Source organism: Mobula hypostoma, chromosome 4 (genome assembly GCF_963921235.1).
Source record: "Mobula hypostoma chromosome 4, sMobHyp1.1, whole genome shotgun sequence".
NCBI lineage: Eukaryota > Metazoa > Chordata > Chondrichthyes > Myliobatiformes > Myliobatidae > Mobula > Mobula hypostoma.
In genome coordinates, this window is record NC_086100.1 from 47869027 (window position 1) to 47894456 (window position 25430).

A 25430-nucleotide genomic window follows, 5' to 3' on the forward strand; every position below is an offset into this window, starting at 1 on the left:
TGAACAGTTTCCAACTAGCACCAGTCAAGAGTACTCGTGTGGCTATTAGACACTGCACTATACTTACAGAGAACAGTTTTTAAATAGTATCAGTTGTGTGTGCTTGTGTTATCTGTCTGGGCACCAATTCAAAAAGCATTAACTTTCAATAATGCTATATTTTATTTTCACTTTTTGAAATTTCAGTCCCTTGCAAAAATGCCCTGGAAAGATTTGACACACCATAAAAATGACTCTACTGGACCAAATTAAAAGCCATCCGCATAACACCACTCATCATCAGCTGGCAGCGATAACTGGAGTGCCAAAATCTACAACTGAACGCTTGACACATCTGGAATATAAACTATGAGAAGAATGTGCATTATGCGAAGGATAACAGGGAATATCCCAAAAAGAAAAGCATGAAGGCAAGGATCCAGATGTTGAAGAGGCTCCCAATCAATGGTTTTCCATTGTAAATGGACGAGCTGTGCATGGTAGTGGACTAATTTAAAAAAGAAACAAGTCAGAGGCTAAGAGGTTGGTCATGAAGATTTTAAAGCAACATATGGTTGTTTGTCTCGATGGAAGTGCTGGCTCCACATTAAATTCCAGGATATACATGGTGAGAAAGATAATGCTGATGCTGTAAGTGCAGAAACGTGGAAATCTACAAAACTCCCTGATTTGCTTCAAAAATTTTGTGCAGATGATACTGTACCTGCAACGCTGATGAAACAGGCCTTTTTTATCATGCCAAACAGAACGGTTCCCATGGCTACAAACATGCAGCACTATCAGCTTCAAAGCAAGCAATGGATCATGTAATGGATCGATTATCTGCACTTGGTGTCTGCGCAGATTGTGTTCATTTACAGTGAATCAAAAGAATACGGCAGTATAAACTGGATGAATTTCTCCATCAATAAGTTTTAGGACCTAATACACAGTTTTATAGTACTGTGGTAGCATTGCTAGTGTTCTTTTTTTCTACTTTACATTTAAATACATAATTTGTTACTCAGTTAAATGATAATTAGTCTTTATTATACCTTTTTAACTATTTCCTTGAAACTCCAGCTAATTGGGACAGCCATTTATTGGGCCAAAATCTACTGGTCCTGATGTGTCCTAATTAACTGGAATCAACAGTGTGCATTCTCCACAGATCTCCATATCAAAATTCCTGATATGGAGCTCTGTGGGATTCACTGACTTCCATGCCCATATTCCTGATATATGTAGACTCCCACAGGATCTGCTGACATATAAATCCAAATTCTTTTTGCATCCCCCCACTGGACAGAGATTTCTGGACTAATAATAATGACCTTTAAGTTCCAAAATAAGCCTAGTTGAAAATCAGCAGTATTTTTGGCAAACATACAAATAAAAATTAGCTCTTAATAATTTAGTTTAAATAACCAGTATATCAGTCCACTCTGTTTCAATGATAAAGGGGCATCTGTTGCTATTGTGTTATTCCACCAGTATTTCAAAGTTCCAGGGGTAACACTTGATAACCACAAACAGCACACATAAAATGCTGGAGGAACTCAGTAAGCAAGGCAGCATCTATGGAAAAGAGTAAACAGTCAATGTTTCGGGCCGAGATCCTCCAGTGTCATTTTGTGTGTGTTGCTTGGATTTCCAGCATTTCTCTTGTTTGTGATCAATCACCTCAATATATTTTGCTGAAACTCGTAAAATTACACGTCATTTTTTCTCTTCCCAAAATAATCTAAGTCATTATAAAACAGATTTAAAAAAAAATCTTTATCACAGTGGAAGAAGGAAATCTTTTTAGATTTGATGATGTCATAAATGGGATGGCAAAAACAGGGCTAAAAGTGGAGTCTGACCCAAAGGTCATTAGATTACAAAGTAGCAGATATTGTTTGAAATGTACTGTCTGACATGCTGAAGATCAAAAATGAACTTATAGGTTCGATGCATCTAATTCAAAGAATTAAAAATATAGAACAAACGGAGCACAAGAGTGGTGAGAAAATACATAGCAAATATATTTTTTTGTTAACTGAATGATAAAAGTAATAGATTAGATTATGAGAACACTCAGTCCTCTTTTATTGTCATTTAGAAATGCATACATGCATTAAGAAATGATACAATGTTTCTCCGGAGCGATATCACAGAAAACAGGACAAACCAAAGACTAACACTGACAGAACCACATAATTATAACATATAGTTACAGCAGTGCAAAACAATTACAAAATTTGATGAAGAACAAACCATGGGGACGGTAAAAAATGTCTCAAAGTTCCCGAGCCAATCGACTCCAGAGTCCCCAATAGCAGGCGGCAAAAGGGAGAAACTCCCTGCCATAAACCTCCAGGCACCATCAACTTGCCGATGCCTTGGAAGCAGCTGACCACAACCGACACTGAGTCCGTCCATCCGAAAACTTCGAGCCTCTGACCAGCCCCTCCAATACAGCCTCCCGAGCGCCATCTTCTGCCGAGCACCTTCGACCTAGCCCCGGCCGCTGAACCAAGCAAAGCCGAGGACTCGGGGCCTTCTGCTCCGGAGATTCCGGCTACCACACAGTAGCAGCGGCAGTGAAGTGGGCATTTCAGAAATTTTTCAGATGTTCCTCCGTACTCTCACGTCCATCTCCATTAAATCAGAATTGTGCACGATACCCTAATAGGTCAGTTAGAACTGAGTTTGCTACTATTGAGTTGTCATTGTTTATCTCCAATGGACAGGAGTGACCTTTCACACCAGAGGTAAATGTAGATGCATTTACCAATGGTGTGAAAGGTCATTCCTGTCCATTGATGCTGATTCCAAATATATTTTTATAAAAATTCAAGAAACTGCTTTGTAATTAATAAATTGGAAGTGATATTTGACAGCTTTATTGGGTTCTCTTTCATATGCTATAGATAAAGGGGAATTTGTGGAGATATTAAACTTAGATTTCTCGATGTCCAGAAGGTACCTGATAAGATATCACATCAAATGTTATACCACAAAATAAAAGCTAATGCTATAGAAAAAGAAAATATAGGCCCCATTGGAAGGCTGACTGAAAAACAGGAAAAAAGCAACTATAACTGGGTCTACCCTGCTATTCCATGCCCTCACTTCGGGAAGTCTGATCACTTAGCTGTACTTCTACTCTCTGAGTATAGGCAGGGACTGAAGACTGCAGCACCAGTAGTGAGGACCAAGGAGGTTAGGACAAGAGAAGCACAGGAGCACCTACAGGATTGCTTTAAATCAATGGACTGGACTGTATTCAGGGATTCATCTTTGAACCTGGATGAGTATGCTGCAGTTGTTCCCGACTTCATTAAAATCTGTGTGGATGAGTGTGTGCCTACAAATACTTACTGTACATTCCCAAACAAAAAGTCATGGATGAATCAGGGTTTCATCTTTGGATCTGGATGAGTATGCTACAGTTGTTACTGACTTCATTAAAACCTGTGAGGTTGAGGGTGTGCTGACAAAGACATACTGTACCTTCCCAAACCAAAAGCCGTGGATGAACCAAGAGGTACATCATCTGCTGAAGGCTACATCTGTGGCATTCAAGTCTGGCGACCCAGGCCTCTACCAGAGAAGCAGGTATGATTTGCGGAGGGCTATTTCAAGGGCGAACAGACAATTTCGAACGAGGTTGGAGGCGATATTAAATGCACGGCAATTCTGGCAGGGTCTGCAAGACATTATTTCCTACAAAGCAAAACCCAATAGTATGAATGGCAGTGATGCTTCACTACCAGATGAACTCAACGCCTTCTATGCATGCTTTGAAAGGGAGAATATAACTACAGCTGTGAAGTTCCCTGCTGCACCTGATAACCCCGTGATCTCTGTCTCAGGGGCTGATGTTAGACTGTCTTTAAAGAGAGTGAACCCTCGCAAGGCAGAAGGTCCCAATGGAGTGCCTGGTAAGGCTCTGAAAACCTGTGCCAACCAAGTAGCAGGAGTATTCAAGGACATTTTCAACCTCTCACAGCTACAGGCAGGAGTTCCCACTTGCTTCAGAAAGGCAACAATTATACCAATGCCTAAGAAGAATAATATCGGCTGCCTTAATGACTATCACCTAGTAGCACTCATATCTACAGTGATGAAATGCTTTGAGAGGTTGGTTATAACTAGACTGAACTCCTGCCTCAGCAAGGACCTAGACCCATTGCAATTTGCCTATCACCACAATAGGTCAACAGCAGATGCAATCTTAATGGCTCTCCACAGGGCTTTAGACCACCTGGACAACACGAACACCTACGTCAGGATGCAGTTCATCGACAATAGCTCAGCATTTAATACCATCATTCCCACATTCCTGATTGAGAAGTTCCAGAATCTGGGCCTCTCTCTGCAATCAGATCCTCGACTTCCTAACCGAAAGACTACAGTCTGTGCGGATTGGTGATAACATCTCCTCCTCGCTGACGATCAACACTGCATACCTCAGGGGTGTGTGCTAAGCCTACTGCTCTACTCTTTGTATACACATGACTGTGTGGCTAGGCATAGCTCAAATACCATCTCCAAATATGCTGACGGTACAACCATTGTTGGTAGAATCTCAGGTGGTGACAAGAGGGCGTACAGGACTGAGATATGCCAACTAGTGGAATAGTGTTGCAGCAACAACCTGGCCCTCAACATCAGTAAGACGAAAGAGCTGATTGTGGACTTCAGGAAGGGTAAGACGAAGGAACACATACTAATCAGAAGTGGAGAGAGTGAGCAGCTTCAAGTTCCTGGGTGTCAAGATTTCTGAGGATCTAACCTGGTACCAGCATATTGATGCAGCTATAAAGAAGGCAAGACAGTGGCTATACTTTAATAAGAGTTTGAAGAGATTTGGCATGTCCAAGAATACACTCAAAAACTTCTATAGTTGTACTGTGGAGAGCATTCTGACAGACTGCATCACTGTCTGGTATGGAGGAGCTACTGCACAGGACCGAAAGAAGCTGCGGAAGGTTGTAAATCTAGTCAGCTCCATCTTGGGCACTAGCCTACAAAGTACCCAGTACATTTTTAGTGAGCGGTATCTCAGAAAGGCAGCGTCCATTACTAAGGACCTCCAGCACCCAGCGCATGCCCTTTTCTCACTGTTACCATCAAGTAGGAGATACAGAAGCCTGAAGGCACACAAGCGATGATTCAGGAACAGATTCTTCCCCCCTGCCATCTAATTCCTAAAAGGACATTGAAGCTTTGGACACTACCTCACTTTTTTAAATATACAGTAAAAGATGTTTTTGCACAACTTTTAAAATCTAGTCAATACACGTAATTGGTTTGTTTATTTATTTATTATTATGCTTTATTTTATTTATTTATTTATTGAACTGCTGCTGCTAAGTTAACACATTTCACGTCTCATGCCGGTGATAATAAACCTAATTCTGATTCTGATTCTTTTTCAGAATGGAAAGATGTTAAAAGCTTCAGTATGTGCTATAGTGACTGCTGATTAGGACTCATTTTTTTTTACTATTAGTATGAATGATATGGACAAAGATTACAAATGTGTGTTTGCTGATGTTCCAAAGAAGTGAGTGTGCTTTAAAAGGAGCATGGAGGGCAACTGAAGGGTTAAACAGAGTGTTGATTTGTTGATCAGAGGGAATTTGTACTTGAGATAATTGGCAGGGACAAATAAAAGGAGGGGTAACTGTACAGGAGCGGCCAGTGTGTGAGTGGCTCAGGGTAGGAGTGGAGCATTGAGGCTTTGGTGAGCAGAGGCTGAGGACGAGCCTGCTCCCAGTGAGGCAAGGCCGGGTAAGTTCCTTTAATTAATTTAATTAACTTAGGAGTAGGTAGCGGTGGCAGCAGTTAGGGCAGTCGAGTGCTCCATATGCAGTATGTGAGAAGTCAGGGACAGCACAATTGCCCCTGATGACTACACCTGTAAAAGGTGCATCCAACTGCAGCTCCTGACAAACCGAGTTAGGGAACTGGAGCTGGAGCTGGATGAGCTTTGGATCATTTGTGAGGCAGAGGCAGAAATAGACAGGAGTTTCAGGGAGATAGTCACCCCTAAAAGTCAGGAGGCAGGTAGCTGGGTGACTGTCAGGAGAAGGAAGGGGAGTAGACAGAAAGAGCAGAGCACCCCTGTAGCTGTTCCCATCAACATTAAGTATACCATTTGGGATACTGTTGGTGGGGACGATCTACCAAGGACAAGCTGTAGTGGTCATGTCTCTGGCACTGAGACAGGACCCTCAACTCAGAAGGGAAGGAGGGGAAAGAGGAGAACTGTAGTGATAGGGGATTCAATAGTTAGGGGGGCAGATAAGAGGCTCTGTGGGAGAGATCAAGAATCCCAGATGGTCTGTTGCCTCCCTGGTGTCAGGGTCCGCGAGATCTCGGATCGAGTTCTCGGTATTCTCAGGATGGAGGGTGAGCAGCTGGATGTCGTGGTCCATGTAGTGACCAATGACATGGATAGGAAAGAGGAGGAGGTCCTGCAAAGAGAGTTTAGAGAGTTAGGTGTGAAGTTGAAGGACAGGACCTCTAGGGTTGCACTCTCAGGACTGTTACCCATGCCACGTGCTAGTGAGGCTAGAAATAGGAAGATAATGCAGCTAAATACGTGGTTAAGGAGATGGTGCAGGAGGGAGGGCTTCATGTTTCTGGACAATTGGGCTTTGTTCCAGGGAAGGAGGGACCTGTTCCAATGGGACGGTTTGCACCTGAACTGGAAGGGGACTAACATCCTTGCGGGTAGGTTAGTTAGTGCTGCTCTGGGGGATTTAACCTAGATTTGCAGGGGGAGGGGAACCAGAGTGTTAGAGCAGATAGTGAGGTGGAGGAGGATAAAGGTCATGTGAGGACTGCATGTATAGACAGAAATCAAAGGTTTGTACCTGGTAGAAATGTTCTCAGGTGCATCTATTTCAATGCAAGGAGTATTGTAGGTAAGGCAGATGAGCTTAGAGCATGGATTGGCACGTGGGATTATGACATTATTGCTATTAGTGAGACTTGATTGCAGGAAGGGCAGGACTGGCAGCTTAATGTTTTGGGGTTCCGTTGTTTCAGACGTGATAGAGGGGGAGGGATGAAAGGGGGAGGAGTAGAATTACTAGTCTGTGCATAGACAGGACAGCCCGGAGGGCTTGTCTACAAAGGCCAAATGGGTGGAGCTGAGGAACGGGAAAGGTGTGACTGCACTAATAGGGTTGTATTGTAGACTGCCCAATAGTCAGAGAGAATTGGAGGAGCAAATCTGTAGAGAGATAGCAGACCGATGTAAGAAACAAAAGTTGTAATAGTAGGGGATTTTAACTCTCCACATATTGACTGGGACTCCCACACCGTGAAAGGGCTGGATAGCTTGGAGTTTGTCAAATGTGTTCAGAAAAGTTTTCTAAATCAATATATAGAGGTACCAACGAGAGAGGATACAATACTTGATCTCCTATTAGGGAACCAGACAGGCCAGGTGACAGAAGTATGTGTAGGCGAACATTTCAGGTCCAGTGACCATAATGTCATTAATTTCAAGTTAATTATGGATAAAGATAGGTGTGGTCCTCCAGCTGAAGTTCTAAATTGGAGAAGGGCCAATTTTGTGCACATGAGAAAAGATCTAGGAAGAGTGGATTAAGATAAGTTCTTTTCTGGCGAGGATAACCAATTTCCCCCTGGGATCAATAAAGTATGATGACTATGACTATGATTATGTGTTTAGTAAGTGGAGGGCCTTCAAAGGCAAAATCTTGAGAGTGCAGAGTTTGCATGTTCCTGCCAGGATTAAAGGCAAAGTTAACAGGCATAGGGAACATTGGTTTTCAAGAGATATTTGCGATCTAGTTAAGAAAAAGAGAGAGGTGTATAGCAGGTATAGGCAACTAGGAACAAATGAGGTACTTGAAGACTATAGAAAATGTAAGAAAATACTAAAGAAGGAATCAGGATGGCACAAAGAAGACATGAGGTTGCTTTGGCCGATAATGTGAAGGTAAACCTGAAGAGTTTCTACAAGTATGTTAAGAGTAAAAGGATAGTAAGGGACAAAATTGGTTCCCCTAGAAGATCAGAATGGTCGTCTATGTGTGGAGCCTCATGAAATGGGGGAGATCTTAAGCAGTTTTTTTGCATCAGTATTTACTCAGGAAACTGGCATAGCGTATATGGAAGGAAGGGGAACAAGCAGTAGTTTCATGGAACATATAGAGATTAAAGAGGAGGGGGTGCTTTCTGCCTTACAGAAAATAAAGGGAGATAAATCCCCTGGGCCTGACATGATATTTCCTCAGACCTTGAGAGTGACTAGTGCAGAAATTGTAGGGGCCCTGGCAGAAATATTTTAAATGTCCTTAGCCACGGGTGTGGTACCAGAGGATTGGAGGGTAGCTCACGTTGTTTCATTGTTTAAAAAAGGCTCCAAAAGTAAAACAGGTAATTACAGGCCAGTGAGCCTGACATCAGTAGTAGGTAAATTATGGGAAGGTGTTCTGAGAGATGGGATATACAAGTATTTGGACAGCCGGTTTAAGGATAGTCAGCATGGCTTTGCGTGTGGTAGATTGTGTTTAATGAATCTTGTAGAGTTTTTCAAGGAGGTTACCAAGAAAGTAGATGAAGGAAAGGCTGTGGATGTTGTCTACATGGACTTCAGTAAGGCCTTTGACAAGCTCCCAGATGGGAGGTTAGTTCAGAAGGTTCAGACACTAGGTATCCATGGAGAGGTTTTAAACTGGATTTGAAATTGGCTGTGTGGGAGATGGATGAGTGGATAATTGCTTCTCAGACTGGAGGCCTGTGACTAGTGGTGTGCCTCAGGGATCTGTGCTGGGACCATTGTTGTTCGTTGTCTATATCAATGATCTAGATGATAATGTGGCAGATGAGAAGATCTACAGTACCCAGGTAGATCCTTCGCATGATGGCGTTGGTGAGGAGGTAGAGAAGAAGAGGAAGGTCAAGTGGCCGGCAATGGCAGATGAGAAGGCTTGGTGTGTGTTTGATGAGAATATCAGTATGATGTTGGAGAACACTCTCATGGGAACATCAAATGGAAAGTTGGAAGTGATGGCAATATGATTTACGATGTTGGAAAGTACCGGTTTGATTTGGTTGAGTTGAAAAAAGCAAAGTCTACACAGACACCAAGCAGGCACCAGAAGGAGATTAGTAGGTTGAGGAGAGAGCTTAGATCTTTGAGACAGAGGTGGAAGATAGCAAGTGAGGGTGACAAGCCAGGGCTTGCTGATCTCCGAGATCATTTTCGATTAAAGTTAGCATCACTCCGTCATGCAGAGTCACAATGTAAAAAGAGAAAGAAGAGAGAGATGGCAAGAAAGTCATTCTTTGAGAACCCTTACCAATTCACAAAGAAATTGTTTGACCAAAGTAAGAGCGGGCAGCTTAACATCTCTCAACAAGAACTTGAGCATCAGCTGGCAAGCACTTACTCTAATGAACAGCAGGAGGCCCCTTTGCTTGACATTTCAGGGCTTGTGAAGCCTACCGAGCCAGGACTGAAGTTTGATCTGTCAGAATCCAAACTGGCTGAAGTCGAACGGTTCATCAGAAAGGCAAGGTCAGGTTCAGTGCCTGGACCTAATGGAGTGTCATATAAGGTGTTCAAGAAGTGTGAAGAGCTGAAGAAATACTTGTGGAGATTTTTAAGGTGGTGTGGAGAAAAAGTGTTGTTCCTTTGTCATGGAGTGAGGCTGAAGGAGTATACATCCCGAAGGAAGAGAATTCTACTGCATTGAATCAGTTCCGACCAATTTCACTCCTGAATGTAGAGAGGAAGATTATGTTTGGCATTCTAGCAGAAAGAATATCTTCATTTGTGATAGAGAATGGATTGGTAAATACATCTGTGCAGAAGGCAGGAATACCAGGCTTCCTGGGATGCCTTGAACATACTAGTATGATGTGGCATACCATCCAGGAGTTGAAAAGGTTGAGAAGAAATCTGGCTGTAGTTTGGCTTGATCTGGCAAATGCAAATGGTTCTGTTCCCCATGCACTGATTGAGTTTGCGATGGAATTCCTATGGATTCCTGTTAAGGTGAGGAACTTTGTTATGCAGTACTACAACGATTTCCGGATGAGGTTTTCCACTCAGCAGTTTACAACTAGGTGGCAGAGCTTGGATGTTGGAATCCTAATGGGATGTGCAGTTCCACCTATCCTTTTTGTGTTAGCCATGGAGGTCATTGTGAGGGCTACAGAATCAGTGGGACCAGGTGTCGCACTTGATGGCGGAGGGGAGTTACCACCAATACGAGCGTCCATGGACAGTCTCACCCTTCTGGGTCCTAGCACGGAGGCAGTGGAAAGTGTACTATCTGGACTCAAGGAGCTAATGGATTGGGGAAGAATGAAGTTCAAGACCAAAAAGTCAAGGAACCTTGTTCTTAGGAGAGGAAAACTGTTTGACTTTTAGTTCACCCTTTGTGGAGAGGAGATTCCATCCATTCAGGACCAACCAGTTAAGAGCCTCGGGCAATGGTACACAGAGGAGCTGAGAGGCACCAAGAGGGTTCAAGAGACAGGAGAACAGATCAGCAGAGGTCTGATGTCTGTCAACAAGTGTGACTTGCCTGGCAAGTTGAAGTTGTGGTGCTTGCAGTACAGACTGATGCCACGGATAATGTGCCATCAACTGTCTATGAAGTCACAACGTCACATGTTGAGGCAATGGAACAGAAGATCAACAAGTATGTGAAGAAGTGGCTTGGAGTACTGAGCAGCCTCACCAATGTTGCAATCCACAGTAGCCAGACAAAGCTTACCATACCAGTGCAATCCCTTGTTGAGGAGATCAAGGTAGCCAAGATAAGATTAAGGTAAGGTTGATGCTTCGAGACTCGAAAGACCCTGTCATCAAGAACACCCAGCCGGATGTGAGATCAGGCAGGAAGTGGTCAGCCCATGTAGCAGTTGATGAGGCAGAGTCTAGATTGAAGCACAAGGAGACAGTTGGGGCTATCCAGCTAGGCTGCAGGGACTTGGATGGACAACCCGCAAGTGGTGGTCATCTTCTACAGGTAAGGAGTGCCGTGAGCTTGTAACGCAAGAAATAAGAGAGGTAGAAGAGGAGAAGAGGTTAGCTAAAACAGCTGGCCAGGCCAAACAAGAGGCTTGGACCTGGTGGGAAAGTGTTGAACAATGACATCTATCGTGGAATGTTCCGTGGCTGATGGAACTGCTTCCTTTTCTATGCAGAGCAACACACGACCTGCTCCTAACACCTGCCAACCTCAGCACCTGGTATGAAAATAAGACAGACAGGTGTGCTGCTTGTGACGAGAAGGGAACACTTCAACATATTTTGAGTGCTTGCGGAGTCAATCTTCCCAGCAGCATGTACACTTGGAGACATAACAACGTTCTCAAAGTTGTAACAGAAGCGGATGAGCAGAGAGTACTGCAGCACAACTTATCTCATGCCCCATGCTGCACAGAACATCGCATATTATTTGTGAAAGAAGGCTCCAATTCAAGGGTGTACAGCGCAAGCCCATGATCAAGCATACTTTCTTCAGCCAATGATTGGTGTGTCGAGGCCGACCTGGATGGGAAAGGCAAATAGCTTTCACCACATTGCGTCCAGATATAATTGTGTGGTCTGACACCAGTAGAGAAGTGGTTATTAGTGAACTCGCAGTCCCCTGGGAAGACAACATTGATGAAGCCCATAAACGTAAGTTAACCAAGTATGCAGAATTAAGATCAGAGTGCAGAGACAGAGGGTGGAAGGTCTCATGCTATCCATTCGAAGTAGGTTGCCGTGACTTTATTGTGTTCAGTTTCCAGAAGTGGCTGCGTGACCTTGGCTTCACTAGAAGAGAGATCAAATCAACCAGCAGGGCTGTAGCTGAGGCAGGAGAGACAGGATCATCATGGGTGTGGACCAAGTATGTCCAGAGGGGTAGATAGTCAGACAGTGTATACATATCTTGCAAACCCTTCAGTAGTTGCATAGACACCTGAAGAGCAGACTATCTGTTGGATGGAAGTGACCAACAACTCTGATAGAGGCAGATGCCAAGTTTTTAAGCTCACCAGTGGGAGGTGGTGCTTTAGCACTGCTGGCCCACCACCTCGAGGGAGTCTTGATCATAAGCAGGCCGAAACTCCTGAAGACAGGTGGCAGATCAACTGATGATCTCACTGGTGATAGCACAGGACAGTTAACATCTTAGTCCAAGTGTATTTTCAATCCTTGGTAAATTGGATCAGCAAGTTTGCTAATGACACTAAGATTGGAGGCGTTGTGGACAGCGATGAAGGCTTTCAAGGCCTGCAGAGGGATCTGGACCAACTGAAAAAATGGCAGATGGAAAATAATGCAGACAAGTGTGAGGTGTTGCATTTTGGAAAGACAAATCAAAGTAGGACATGCACAGTAAATGGTAGGGTACTGAGGAGTACAGAGGAACAAAGGCATCTTGGAGTTCAGATATATAATTCCCTGAAAGTGACGTCACAGGTAGACAGGGTTGTAAAGAAGGCTTTTGGCATCCTGGCATTCATAAATCAAAGTATTGAGTATAGGAGTTCGGATGTTATGGTGAGGTTGTATCAGACATTGGTGAGGCCAAATTTGGAGTATTGTGTGCAGTTCTGGTCACCTAACTATTGAAGGATATCAGTAAGATTGAAAGACTGCAGAGAAGATGTACTAGGACATTGCCGGGTCTTCAGGATTTGAGTTACAGGGAAAGATTGAACAGGTTAGGGCTTTAATCCTTGGAGCTTAGAAGAATGAGGGGAAATTTGATAGAGGTTTACAAAATTATGAGGGGTATAGACAGAGTAAATGTGAATAGGCTCATTTCCCTTAGATTAGGAAGATAAATACAAGAGGACTTGGCTTTAGGGTGAAAGGGGAAAGGTTTAGGGAGAACATGAGGGGGAACTTCTTCACTCAGAGTGGTAGGAGTGTGGAATGGGCTGCCATCTGACGTGGTAAATGCAGGCTTACTACTTAAGCTTTGAGAATAAATTGAATAGATACGTGGATGGGAAAGGTCTGGAGGGTTATGGACGGGGTGCAGGTTAATGGGACTAGCGGAATAAAGTTTCAGCACAGTCTAGAAGTGCCAAATGGCCTGTTTTCTGTGCTGTGGTGTCCTATGGTTCCATGGTTCTAAAGATAGGAAAGTAAGATATAAAGCGGGGCAGAGAAGGCTAAAAAGGGAAATAGATTCAATGGCAATGCTCTGGCAAATGGATTATTTTGCAGGAATATGTGAAAGATTTTCATTGACTCTTGCAATGCATTATCCTCCACTTTGACTGGCAAAAAAGAAGAAACACACTATCTATAATAGCAGGCATGCTGAGCTCGTTATTAATTTTGTTATTAACAAAGTTATTAACTTTGCCTCCAACTTTCACACTGCCCTCAAGTTTACCTGTTCCATTTCCGACAGCTCCCTCCCCTTTCTAGATCTTTCTGTCTCTATCTCTGGAGATAACTTATCTACTGAGGTCTACTATAAGCCTACTGACTCTCACAGCTATCTGGACTATTCCTCTTCTCACCCTGTCTCTTGCAAGAATACCATCCCCTTCTCGCAATTCCTCCGTCTCCGCCGCATCTGCTCTCAGGATGTGGCTTTTCATTCCAGGACGAGGGAGATGTCCTCCTTTTTTAAAGAAAGGGGCTTCCCTTCCTCCACCATCAACTCTGCTCTCAAACGCATCTCCCCCATTTCACGCACATCTGCTCTCACTCTATCCTCCCACCACCCCACTAGGAATAGGGTTCCCCTGGTCCTCACCTACCACCCCACCAGCCTCCGGGTCCAACATATTATTCTCTGTAACTTCCGCCACCTCCAACGGGATCCCACCACTAAGCACATCTTTCCCTCCCCCCCCTGCATTCCGCAGGGATCGCTCCCTACACAACTCCCTTGTCCATTCGTCCCCCCCATCCCTCCCCACTGATCTCCCTCCTGGCACTTATCCTTGTAAGCGGAACAAGTGCTACACATGTTCTTACACTTCCTCCCTTACCACCATTCAGGGACCCAGAGAGTCCTTCCAGGTGAGGCGACACTTCACCTATGAGTCGGCTGGGGTGATATACTGCGTCCGGTGCTCCCGATGTGGCCTTCTATATATTGGTGAGACCCGACGCAGACTGGGAGATCATTGTGCTGAACACCTACGCTCTGTCCGTCAGAGAAAGCAGGATCTCCCAGTGGCCACACATTTTAATTCCCATTCTGACATGTCTATCCACGGCCTCCTCTACTTTAAAGATGAAGCCACACTCAGGTTGGAGGAACAACACCTTATATTCCGTCTGGGTAGCCTCCAACCTGATGGCATGAACATCAACTTCTCTAACTTCTGCTAACGCCCCACCTCCCCCTCGTATCCCATCCATTTCATATACACACTTTCTTTCTCTCACTCTCCTTTTTCTCCCTCTGTCCCTCTGACTATACCCCTTGCCCATCCTCTGGGTTCCCCCCCACCTTTCCCTCTCTCTGGGCCTCCTGTCCCATGATCCTCTCATATCCCCAATCAACTGTCCAGCTCTTGGCTCCATCCCTCCCCCTCCTGTCTTCTCCTATCATTTTGGATCTTCCCCCTCCCCCTCCCACTTTCAAATCTCTTACTAGCTCTTCCTTCAGTTAGTCCTGACAAAGGGTCTCGGCCTGAAACGTCGAGTGTACCTCTTCCTAGAGATGCTGCCTGGCCTGCTGTGTTCACCAGCAACTTTGATGTGTGTTGCTTGAATTTCCAGCATCTGCAGAATTCCTCGTGTTTGCATCTATAATAGTGAGAGCTTATGGAGTCCTATGTTGCAGAAGGATTTTTGTGTCTGGTAGGTAAATTGATAAAAGGTTGCTATGGGGTTACAGCAAATAAGAAAGCTAGCACAATGTTATTGCTACAGGAATTTAAAAAAAAATTTCAGGAGCATTATTGCGCATTAGTGAAATCACATACGGAGTACTGTGCAGAGTATTGATCTTCTTATTTATAGACACATGTCAATGAGCTGAAAACAGTTTGGAGAAGGTTTACTAGACTTGTATCTAGAACAGATGTATTATCTGATGAAAAAAGGTTGATGGGCTAACCTTGGATCTACTGGAGCCTAGAAAAGTGAGTGTAAATGATTGAATCATAAGGTCCTGAGAGGTCTTGATGGAGCTGATGTGGAGAGCCTGCTTCTCCCATGGTAGAACCTAGAACTTGGGTCACCGTTTAAAAATAAGAGGATGTCGCTTAATATAAGAGATAAGGGAGTCCTAGTATGAGGTGCAATTCACTGTTTAGACAATTTACACATCAGTCTAGATCGGAGGTGAGAGCCAAATTCAGAATCAGAATCAGAATCAGGTTTACTATCACCAGCATACGTTATGAAATTAGTTAACTTAGCAGCAGCAGTACAATGCAATATATTGAATTGAATTGAATTTATTTTATTTCTTATATCCTTCACATACATGAGGAATAAAAGTCTTTACATTACATCTCCATCTAAATGTGCCGTGTGCAATCATAGTAATTTATAATAAATAGAACAGTTAATGTAATATACAAATATACTCAAAGGTCAATCAGTGAGTTAATCAGTCTGATGGCCTGGTGGAAGAAGCTGTCCTAGAGCCTGCTGGTCCTGGCTTTTATACTGCGGTACCATTTTCTGGATGGTAGCAGCTGGAATAGATTATGGTTGGGAAGACTCGAGTCCCCAATGATCCTTCAGACCCTTTTCTCACACCTGTCTTTGTAAATGTCCTGAATCATGGGAAGTTCACAACTACAGATGCACTGGGCTGTCCGTACCACCCTCTGCAAAATCCAACGATTAAGGGAGGTCCAATTCCCATACCAGGCAATGATGCAGCCAGTCAGTATGTTCTCAATTGTGTCCCTATAGAAAGTTCTTAGGATTTGGGGGCTCATAACAATCTTCCTCAACCGTCTGAGGTGAAAGAGGCGCTGTTGTGAGTGCAAACCACGTGAGGTCTTTGGTGATGTGGATGCTGAGGAACTTAAAGCTGTGTACCCTCTCGATCCCAGATCCATTGATGTCAATTGGGGTTAGCCTGTCTCCATTCCTCCTGTAATCCACAACCAGCTCCTTTGTTTTTGCGACATTGAGGGAGAGGTTGTCTTCTTGACACTACTGTGTCAGAGAGATGAATTCTTCCCTGTAGGCCACCTTGTTATTGTTTGAGATAAGGCTAATCAATGTACTGTCGTCAGCAAATTTAATTAGCTTATTGGAGCTGTGGATGGCGACACAAGCATGGGAATACAGGGAGTAAAGGAGGGACTTGGTACACAGCCCTGAAGAGCTCCTGTGTTGAGAGTCAGAGGGGTGGAGGTGAGGGAGCCCACTCTTACAACCTGCTGGCGATCTGACAGGAAGTCCAGGATCCCACAAGGCAGGGTCAAGGCCAAGGTCTCTGAGCTTCCTGTCAAGCCTGAATGGAATTATGGAGTTGAATGCTGAACTGTAATCCAAAAACAGCATTCTCACATAAGCGTCCTTCTTCTCCAGATGTGTAAGGATGGTATGTAGAGCTGTGGCTATTGCGACATCTGTTGATCAGATAATATAGAAAGAAAAATAAATAAGTACAGGTGTCTCCCACTTTTTGAACGTTCGCTTTATGAAACCTCACTGTTACGAAAGACCTACATTAGTCACCTGCTTTCGCTAACAGAAGGTGTTTTCACTGTTACAAAAAAAAGGCAGCGCGCGGGAAAAGCAGTGCGCGAAAAAAATCAGCGCGCCGCACGCCCCGAACAGCCACTCTCCCCTGGATTCGGAACAGCATTTTCGGCTGCATTGCTTAAACACGTGCCTGTGAGCAGCCATTAGCAAGATGGTATTGGAAAAACCTAAAAGAGCTCATAAGGGTGTTACACTTAGCGTAAAACTAGACATAATTAAGTGTTTCGAGCGTGGTGAACGAACTAAGGACAAAGTGAGTTTGGCTTGTGGAAGCTGATGAAGATGATGTTGAAGAGGTTTTGGCATCCGATGACTAAGAACTGATAGATGAAGAGCTGATGCAATTGGAAGAGGAAAGGATAACAATCGAAACCGAATGCAGTAGCGAACAGACCGAAAGTGACTGTGTGAGATTTTCGCAGCAATGATAAAGTACGACTTTAATTTTGAAAGGGTACGTCGGTTTAGGGCATATTTGTAAAATGGTTTGAGTCCTTACGAAGAACTGTACGATCTAAAAATGCGCGAGGCTAAACAGTCAAGCAAGCCTTCCAGATCAGCCACAGCAGACAACGAACCTCGACCTTCGACATTGAGGCAGGCAGTCATAGGAGAAGTTGAGCTGCCTGTCCTAATGGAAACAGACGACAATGAGATGACACCCCAGTGTCCCACCACCCCAACCCCCAGGCCACGGACAGATACCGATTCGCGGAGAATGCAGCGGTAGCTGGGAGGTACACAGCACATCTTTAAGAAAAAAGCTGAAATAAACAAGCTAATTAATTAGGTGCCACCCGGCATGTGAATGTCGGCCCAGATCACAGGCGATGCAATCGGTAATCGCCTCTGATCTGGGCCGACATATACGTACCGGGTGGCACCTAATTAATTAGCTTGTTTATTTTGGCTTTTTTCTTAATGATGTGCTGTGTGCCTCCCGGCCGCCGCTGGACTGCTGCATGCTTCGCAGATCAGTATCGGGTCGCTGCCTGGAGGGTGGGGGCCACTGCACCACCCCAACCTCCAACGACTGAGCCTAACACACCATCATCAGTGTGCTTGGCATTGTCTTCCAGATTCCCGTAAGTGATACTACACTGTACATACATTATTTCTACCTTATATAGGCTGTGTATTTTTACGTGTTATTTGGTATGATTTGGCAGCTTCATAGCTTAAAGGTTACTGGAGAGAGTGTTTCTGCCAACTGCGCTTGCGTGAGATTTTCTGCCGAGAGGGCTTGCGCCGTGTTTTTGCTGACGGCGCTTGCGCTGTGTTTCTACCGAGAGCACTTGCGTGAGATTTTCGCTAAATGATTGTAGAAAAGAATTTCTACTTTATATAGGCTGTGTATTTATCATATCATTCCTGCTTTTACTATATGTTACTGTTATTTTAGGTTTTATGTGTTATTTGGCATGATTTAGTAGGATACTTTTGGGTCTGCGAACGCTCACAAAATTTTCCCAAATAAATAAATGGTAATTGCTTCTTCGCTTTACAACATTCCGGCTTACGAACCGTTTCATAGGAACACTCTACCTTCGGATGGCGGGGGAAACCTGTAAATCTATTACAGAAAGTATATATATGTTTATTAAATAGTTGAGTTAAAAGCAGAGCAAAAACAGAAATGAAAAAGTAAGGTAGTGTTCATCAGTTCAATGTCCAATTAGGAATCGAATGGCAAAGGGGAAGACACTGTTCCTGAATCGCTGTGTGTGTGCCTTCAGGCTTCTGAACCTTCTTCCTGATGGCAACAATGAGAAGAGGGTATGGCTTGGGTGATGGGGGTCCTTAATAATAAATGCCACATTCTGAGGCACCACTCCTTGAAGATTTTGAGCAGACTAATATAACAATTTTATGTAGCTTCTTTCGGTCCTGTGCAGTAGCACCATCTCCCCCCGTCCCCATACCAGACAGTGATGCAACCTGTCAGAATGCTCTCCACAGTAAATCTGTAGAAAGTTTTGAGTGGTTTCGTGACAAAACCAAATCTGCTCAATCTCCTAACGAAATATTCTTCTTTACTGCTGGGTTGATATGTTGGGACCAGGTTAGATCCTCAGAGATCAGGAACCTGAAATTGCTCCGTATCTCCACAACTCTCCTCTGCAGTGTGCCAGAAATTTTTGCGGTTCACTGTTTGGTCAATTTAAACTCTGGCCCAGATAGACTGAAAAGAAAAGGTGTCGGGACCTAGGACAAGAGCCGATTTTGCTCATTTTCCACGATAGTCACTCCTCTCTCCCTGGCGCTGAGCCTATGAAGACGGACCCGCCTGCTGTGCTCCATGCCCGCTAATATGATGAACTGATAAGCGAGACTTTGGGCATACTGCGGGCTGCTGTGGGGTTCAGATCTGAAGACTCAATCTTGGTTTTGAATGCTGTTGTTTGCTTCAATTGTTTGTGTGATTTGTGTTCTTTTTCTTTCTCTTTTATTTTTATTTTAATTCTTTTTTTCTTGAATTGAGTTCTTTTGGGTTTCTTCCTTTGTGGCTACGTGTGAGCAAGTAAATCTCAAGGTTGTATAATTTATACTTTTTTTGATAATAATTGTACTTTAATGAATGGATGAGATGACTCTATTTTTCTCTCTCGGTTTTGAGCTTTTGAAAATGTCTGCCTCAAGACTGGTAGAAGTAGAAGGCAGAGGTAGATAAGTTACTAATAAGTGTGAGATGGAAAGTTCAAATTCAAATTAAATTTATTACCTAAGTACCTACAGAATATGTCATCATATACAACACCGAAATTGATTTTCAGAAGGCAGGGTGTCAGAACCAGGGGTGAGGGCTGGGCCGGTTCTGCTCATGTGACAGTAAGGATAGGAATAGAATGAGGTGGCAGATAAATGTGTGGCTGAAGACTTGGAGCAGGGGGGCAGGGATTCAGATTTCTGGATAATTAGGACCTCTTCTGGGGCAGCTGTGAACTGCCCAAAAGGGATAGATTGCACTTGAGTCTGAGGAGGACCAATATTTTTGCAGGCAGGTTTGCTAAAGCTGTTAGGAGTGGATTAAACTAATATGACAGGGGGATGGGAACCACTATGATAGAGCTGAGGACGAGCCAGCAGGTTTACAAGTAGATGATATAATATGTAATATGAATGCGAGGAAGGACAAGCAAATGATTGGGTACAACTGCAGACAGAGCAAAGAGTTCAGTTGTACCACAGAGGTAAAATTCATAAGGGTGAAGAATGCAGGACTGAAGGTGCTGTATTTGAACGTATGTAACATTCAAAATAATGTGGACGAACTCCTGGCACAGTTAGAGATTGGCCAGTATGATGTTGTGGGCATCACTGAATCGTGGCCGAAAGAAGGTCATAGTTGAGTGTTTAACATCAAAGGATGTTATTTGTATTGAAAGGACAGGCAGGAAGGCATAGGTGGTGGTGTGGCTCTATTGGTAAGAGATGGAATTGCATCTTTAGAAGGAGGTCACATAGGGTCAGAGAATATTGAATCTTTGTGGGTGGAGTTAAAAAACTGCAAGGGTGAAAGAAACATGGGAATCATATATAGGCCTGCAAATAGTGGCCAAGATGTGAGGTTGAAATTACAAAGTGAGCTGGAAAAGGCATGCAATAAGGATAATGCCACAGTTGTAATGGGAGACTTCAATACCAAGCTGATGGATCACAAGAGAGGGAATTTGTTGAATGCCTACAAAATGGTTTTTTAGAGCAGTTTGTGCTTGAGCCTATGAGGGGAAAGGTTATCTTAGATTGGGTGTTGTGTATAACCCAGATGTTATTAGGGAGCTTAAGGTAAAGGAACCCTGAGGAGACAGTGATCATAATATGATTGAATTCATACTGCAATTTGAGAGGGAGAAGCATGTCACATGTCTCAGTATCACAATGGAATAAAGGGAATTACAGAGGCATGAGAGAGGAGCTTGTTCAAGTGGATTGGAAGGAGGTACTGGTGAGGATGATAACAGAACAGAGGAGGCTGAAGTTTCTGGGAATAGTTCACAAGGCACAGGTTAGATATGTTCCACAGAAGGAGTTCCCGAATGTCAGGGCTAGGCAACCATGGCTGACAAGGGAAGTTAAGGACTGCATAAAAGCCAAGGAAAGGGCATATAAGGTTGCAGAAGTGAGTGGAAAGTTGGGTGATTAGGATCCTTTTAAAATCCAACAGAAGGCAACTAAAAAGCTACAAGAAGGGAAAAGATGAAATATGAGGGCAAACTAGCAGATAATATAAAGCAGGATACTAAACTTTTTTCAGTTATATAATGAATAAAAGGGAGGTGAGTGTTGATATTGGATCACTGAAAAATGATGCTGGTGATGAAGTAATGGGGAACAAAGAAATGGCAAATGAACTTAATGGGTACTTAGATTCAGTCTTCACTGGGGAAGACACTAACAGGGTGCCTGAGGTCCATAAGTGTCAGAGAACAAGACTGAATGCCATTGCTATTACAAAGGAAAAAGAGCTAGGCAAACTCAAAGATCTTCAGGTGGATAAGTCACCTGGACCAGATGGACTACATCCCAGAGTCCTGAGAGAGGTTGCTGAAGAGATAAAGGATACTCTCCATGATCTTTCAAGAATCACTTGATTCTGGCATGGTCTCAAAGGATGGGAAATTGCAAATATCACCCACTGTTTAAGAAGGCAGGAAAGCACAGACCATAGAGCTAAGGCCAGAAGACCTAGACCACAGATCGTGGAGATTAGGCAAGATACTACAGACTACAGACCATAGTCCACAGACTGCAATGCTTAGGCTAGAGCCCATAGTCCACAGACTGTGGAGATTAGGCAAGATACTATAGACTATACACCATAGAGCACAAACCGTAGAGCTTAGGCCAGAGCCCATAGTCCACAGACCATGGAGATTAGGCGAGAGACTATTGACCACAGCCTAACCTCAGTGGTTGGAAAATTGCTGGAGTCCATTATTAAGGATGAGGTTTCGGGGTACTTGGAGACTAATGATAAAATAAGTCAAAGTCAGCATGATTTCTGCCAAGGGAAATCTTGCCTGACAAATCTGTTCGAATTCTTCAAGGAAGCAACAAGCAGGTTGGACAAAGTAGAGGCAGTGGATGTCATTTATTTAGATTTTCAGAAGGCATTAGGTAAGGTGCCTCACATGAGGTTGCTTAACAAGATAAAATCCTATGGTGTTACAGGAAATATACTGGTGTGGATAGAGTAATAGCTGCCAGGCAGGAGGCAGTGAGTGGGAATAAAGGGGGCCTTTTCTGGTTGACTGCTATTGACTAATGGTATCCCTCAGGGGTCAGTATTGGGACTGCTATTTTTCACATTGTTTGTCAATAAAGTAGATAGTGGAATTGATGGCTATGTGACAAAGTTTGTGAATGATACAAAGATAATAGAGAGATGGTAGTACTGACGAAGCAATGCAGTTGCAGCAGGACTTAGACAAATTGAAAAATGGGCAAAAAAGTGGTCTGATGGAATACAGTGCTGAGAAATGTATGATAATGCATTTTGATAAAAGGAACAATAGTGTAGACTATAATCTAAATCGGGAGAAAGTTCAAACATCAGAGGTGCAGAGGGATTTAGGAGTCCTCGCAAGACTCCCAGAAGTTTAATTCACAGGTTGAGTCTGTGGTAAAGAAGGCAAATGCAATGTTGACATTTATTTCAAGGGGAATAGAATATAAAAACAAGGAGATTACGCTGAAGTTTTATTAGACACTGATCAGGCCCCACTTGGATTATTATCAAATCGCTCTACGGAGGACACAATACCCACCACACTGCACACAGTTCTCTCTCACTTGGACAACAAAGACACTTATGCCAGAATCCTGTACATTGATTTCAGTTCAGCGTTCAATACCATCATCCTGCAAAGACTAGTGGAGAAACTGTCGCTGCTTGGCCTTAACACTGCCATGGGTCGCTGGATTCTGGATTTCTTGACAAAGAGACCACAGTCAGTCTGTGTTGGCAGGAACATCTGACTCCATCACACTGAGCACTGGATCCCCACAAGGCTGTGTGCTTAGCCCATTGCTGTTTACACTGCTAACAAATGACTGTGCAGCCAGATTCAAGGAGAACCTGATCATTAAATTTGCAGATGATACCACAGTGGTGTGGCTCATCAGCAAAAATGATGAAACAATGTACAGGGAGGAGGTCAAACACCTAGAGAGCTGGTGCAGTGATAACAACTTGATGCTTAATGTCACCTAAACCAAGGAGATGATCGTTGATTTTAGACGGTCTCAGCCTGAGCACACACCCCTCAGCATCAGCGGCTCCACAGTGGAGAGAGTGGAAAACATCAAGTTCCTTGGGGTGCAGATCTTGGACAATCTCACCTGGTCCAGGAACACCATTGGGATTGTGAAACAGGCCCAGCAGAGATTGCACTTTCTGAGGAAGCTTAAACAAGCATCACTCCCCACTAACATCTTCTACATTCTACAGAGGCGTGGTTGAGAGTGTGCTGACCTTTTGCATCACAACCTGGTACTCCAGCTGCAGTGCTGTCGACAAAAAAACCTTGCAGAGGGTGGTTAGGGGAGCAGAAAAGGTTATTGGGGTCCCCTACCTTTTGTCCAAGACCTCTTTCAGAGTTGATGCCTCCAGAAGACACAATACATCATTAAAGACCCCTCACAGTCTCTCCATGAACTGTTCGTTCCTCTGCCATCAGGCAAACGTTACAGGAGCATCAAAACTAAAACCACAAGCTACTAAACAGCTTCCTCCCACAGGCAGTCAGACTGCTAAATAACTGCTCTACCTGACTCTGCTTTGGACACTTTTAACTTGCACTGGGCACTTATAACTTGATTTTAACTAACATGTGGCCATTGTGTTTTACTATTTATTGTTATGTTTTTTATTTAGTGTTGCATTTGTTATGTTATGATTGCACTGCTCCTGGGAAACGCTGTCTCATTCTGCCCTGCAGAGCTGATGTATGGTTAGAATGACAATAAAGTTTTTTGAATCTTGAATCTTGAATCAAGAGTTTTAGGCTCCTCATCTGATAAAGGCTGTATTGCCATTGGAGAGAGTCCAGAGGAAGTTCACAAGGATGATTCCAGGAATGAAGGGGTTAACACATGAGGAGCATTTGGCAACTTTGGGCCTGTACTCACTGGAATTTAGAAGAATGTGTGGGGGTATCATTGAAACCTACCGAATGCTGAAAGGACTAGATAAGGTGGGTGTGGAGAGGATGTAGGTGTATTGAGGTTGAGGGCACAGCCTGAAAATTTAAGGTTGACCTTTTAGAACAGAGGTAAAGAGGAATTCTTTTAGCCCAAGAGTGTTGAATCTGTGGAATGCTCTGCCACAGACTGTGGTAGAAGCTAAATCTGTGGGTATTTTCAAAGCAGAAGTCAATAGGTTCCTGATGGTTGGGGTATCAAGGGATATGGTGAAAGGGCAGCTGAGAGAGCAGGTGAGAGGGCAAGTGAATGGATTTGAACGTGATCTAGGATCAGCCATGATGAAATGATGGGCAGACTTCATGGGATGAATGGCCTAATTCTGCTCCTATGTCTTATGGTCTTATCATTGAGTTTTACTTGTTTTGTGCATTAAGCTTACTGATGTACCCAGGTCCAATTAACTACAGGGACCAAGGCCTGCTTCATGCTTTTCTAATCACAAAATTGGACTTTGGGTTGTCAAGAAAATAGAGCCTCCTCATTGGAGTTGAGGGATTTGCTCCTGTTTATCCATCCAGCCTTTTGCTCATCTCCCTAGAAAAAAGACTCATTAAATATGCTGAGCTGTTGTTGGGATTCCCAGTAACAAGAGGGAATTTCGGGCACAAACAGTGACACTGACAATGTGCTGGTTGGTATGGCATCAGAGGCTGTAAAAGGGTACACCATGCAATTGGATGAAAAGTTTCCAATTAATGCCTTGCTTGAGCACCAGTGTTTTCAGCTGATTAATAAATTAATGGGACTAATTGGAAAGAGAAGGACAGAGTGAGAGAACTGTGAGCCTTTACCATCTTCAACACAGAAACCTTGAAGTTCACACATGCTCATTGTGAAAGGAATGAATGTGTGGCTCAGCGTGAGAAAGGAGTAGGAAATCTCGGGCAAGGTTTCAAAGCAGTGCTGAGCCTCTGTATTTGAACTTTCTCATATTCTCAGTCCAGAATTGTGAAGAGAAATATCCCTTATACTGTATTGAAAGTGCCAAACTTTTAGTTGTTATAATAAAGATCAGATTCTGAATCTTAGAACTATTACCATACAGAAGGAGATGACTCAACCCTTGGAGTTCATGCCAACACCTAATAGAACAATCAGCTCAGTCCCTTTCCCATGGCTTTCAAGTTATTTTCTCTCTCACAAAACTTTTTTTCAGTTCCTGCTTTAAAATGCAATGATCAATCAAGTTTGCACCACCCTTAGAAGAAGTACTTTGTTACAATATTTTATACTTCGGTCTTGTTTTTTTCATGTCTGGGATTAAGTCAGCCTTGACCATCCTCAACCGCACTTTGAATGATGCATGCTCATTCATCTTTTCAAAAAGCAAAATTATTGCAGACTTTGGAAACTTGAAATCAAATTGAAATATAGAATAGAAAGAAAATACTGAAACTGCTCAGTAGATTGGGTGGCATTTGTGGATGGAGGAGCAAAGATATTTTTCTTGGTCACTTTCATCAGAACCAGGAACAGTTCATCAGTAAACTTCTTTAATATTAATCACATTTGAGATTTAAAAGGAAATGATCAGAAAGGATAATTTCCTGTCAGATTA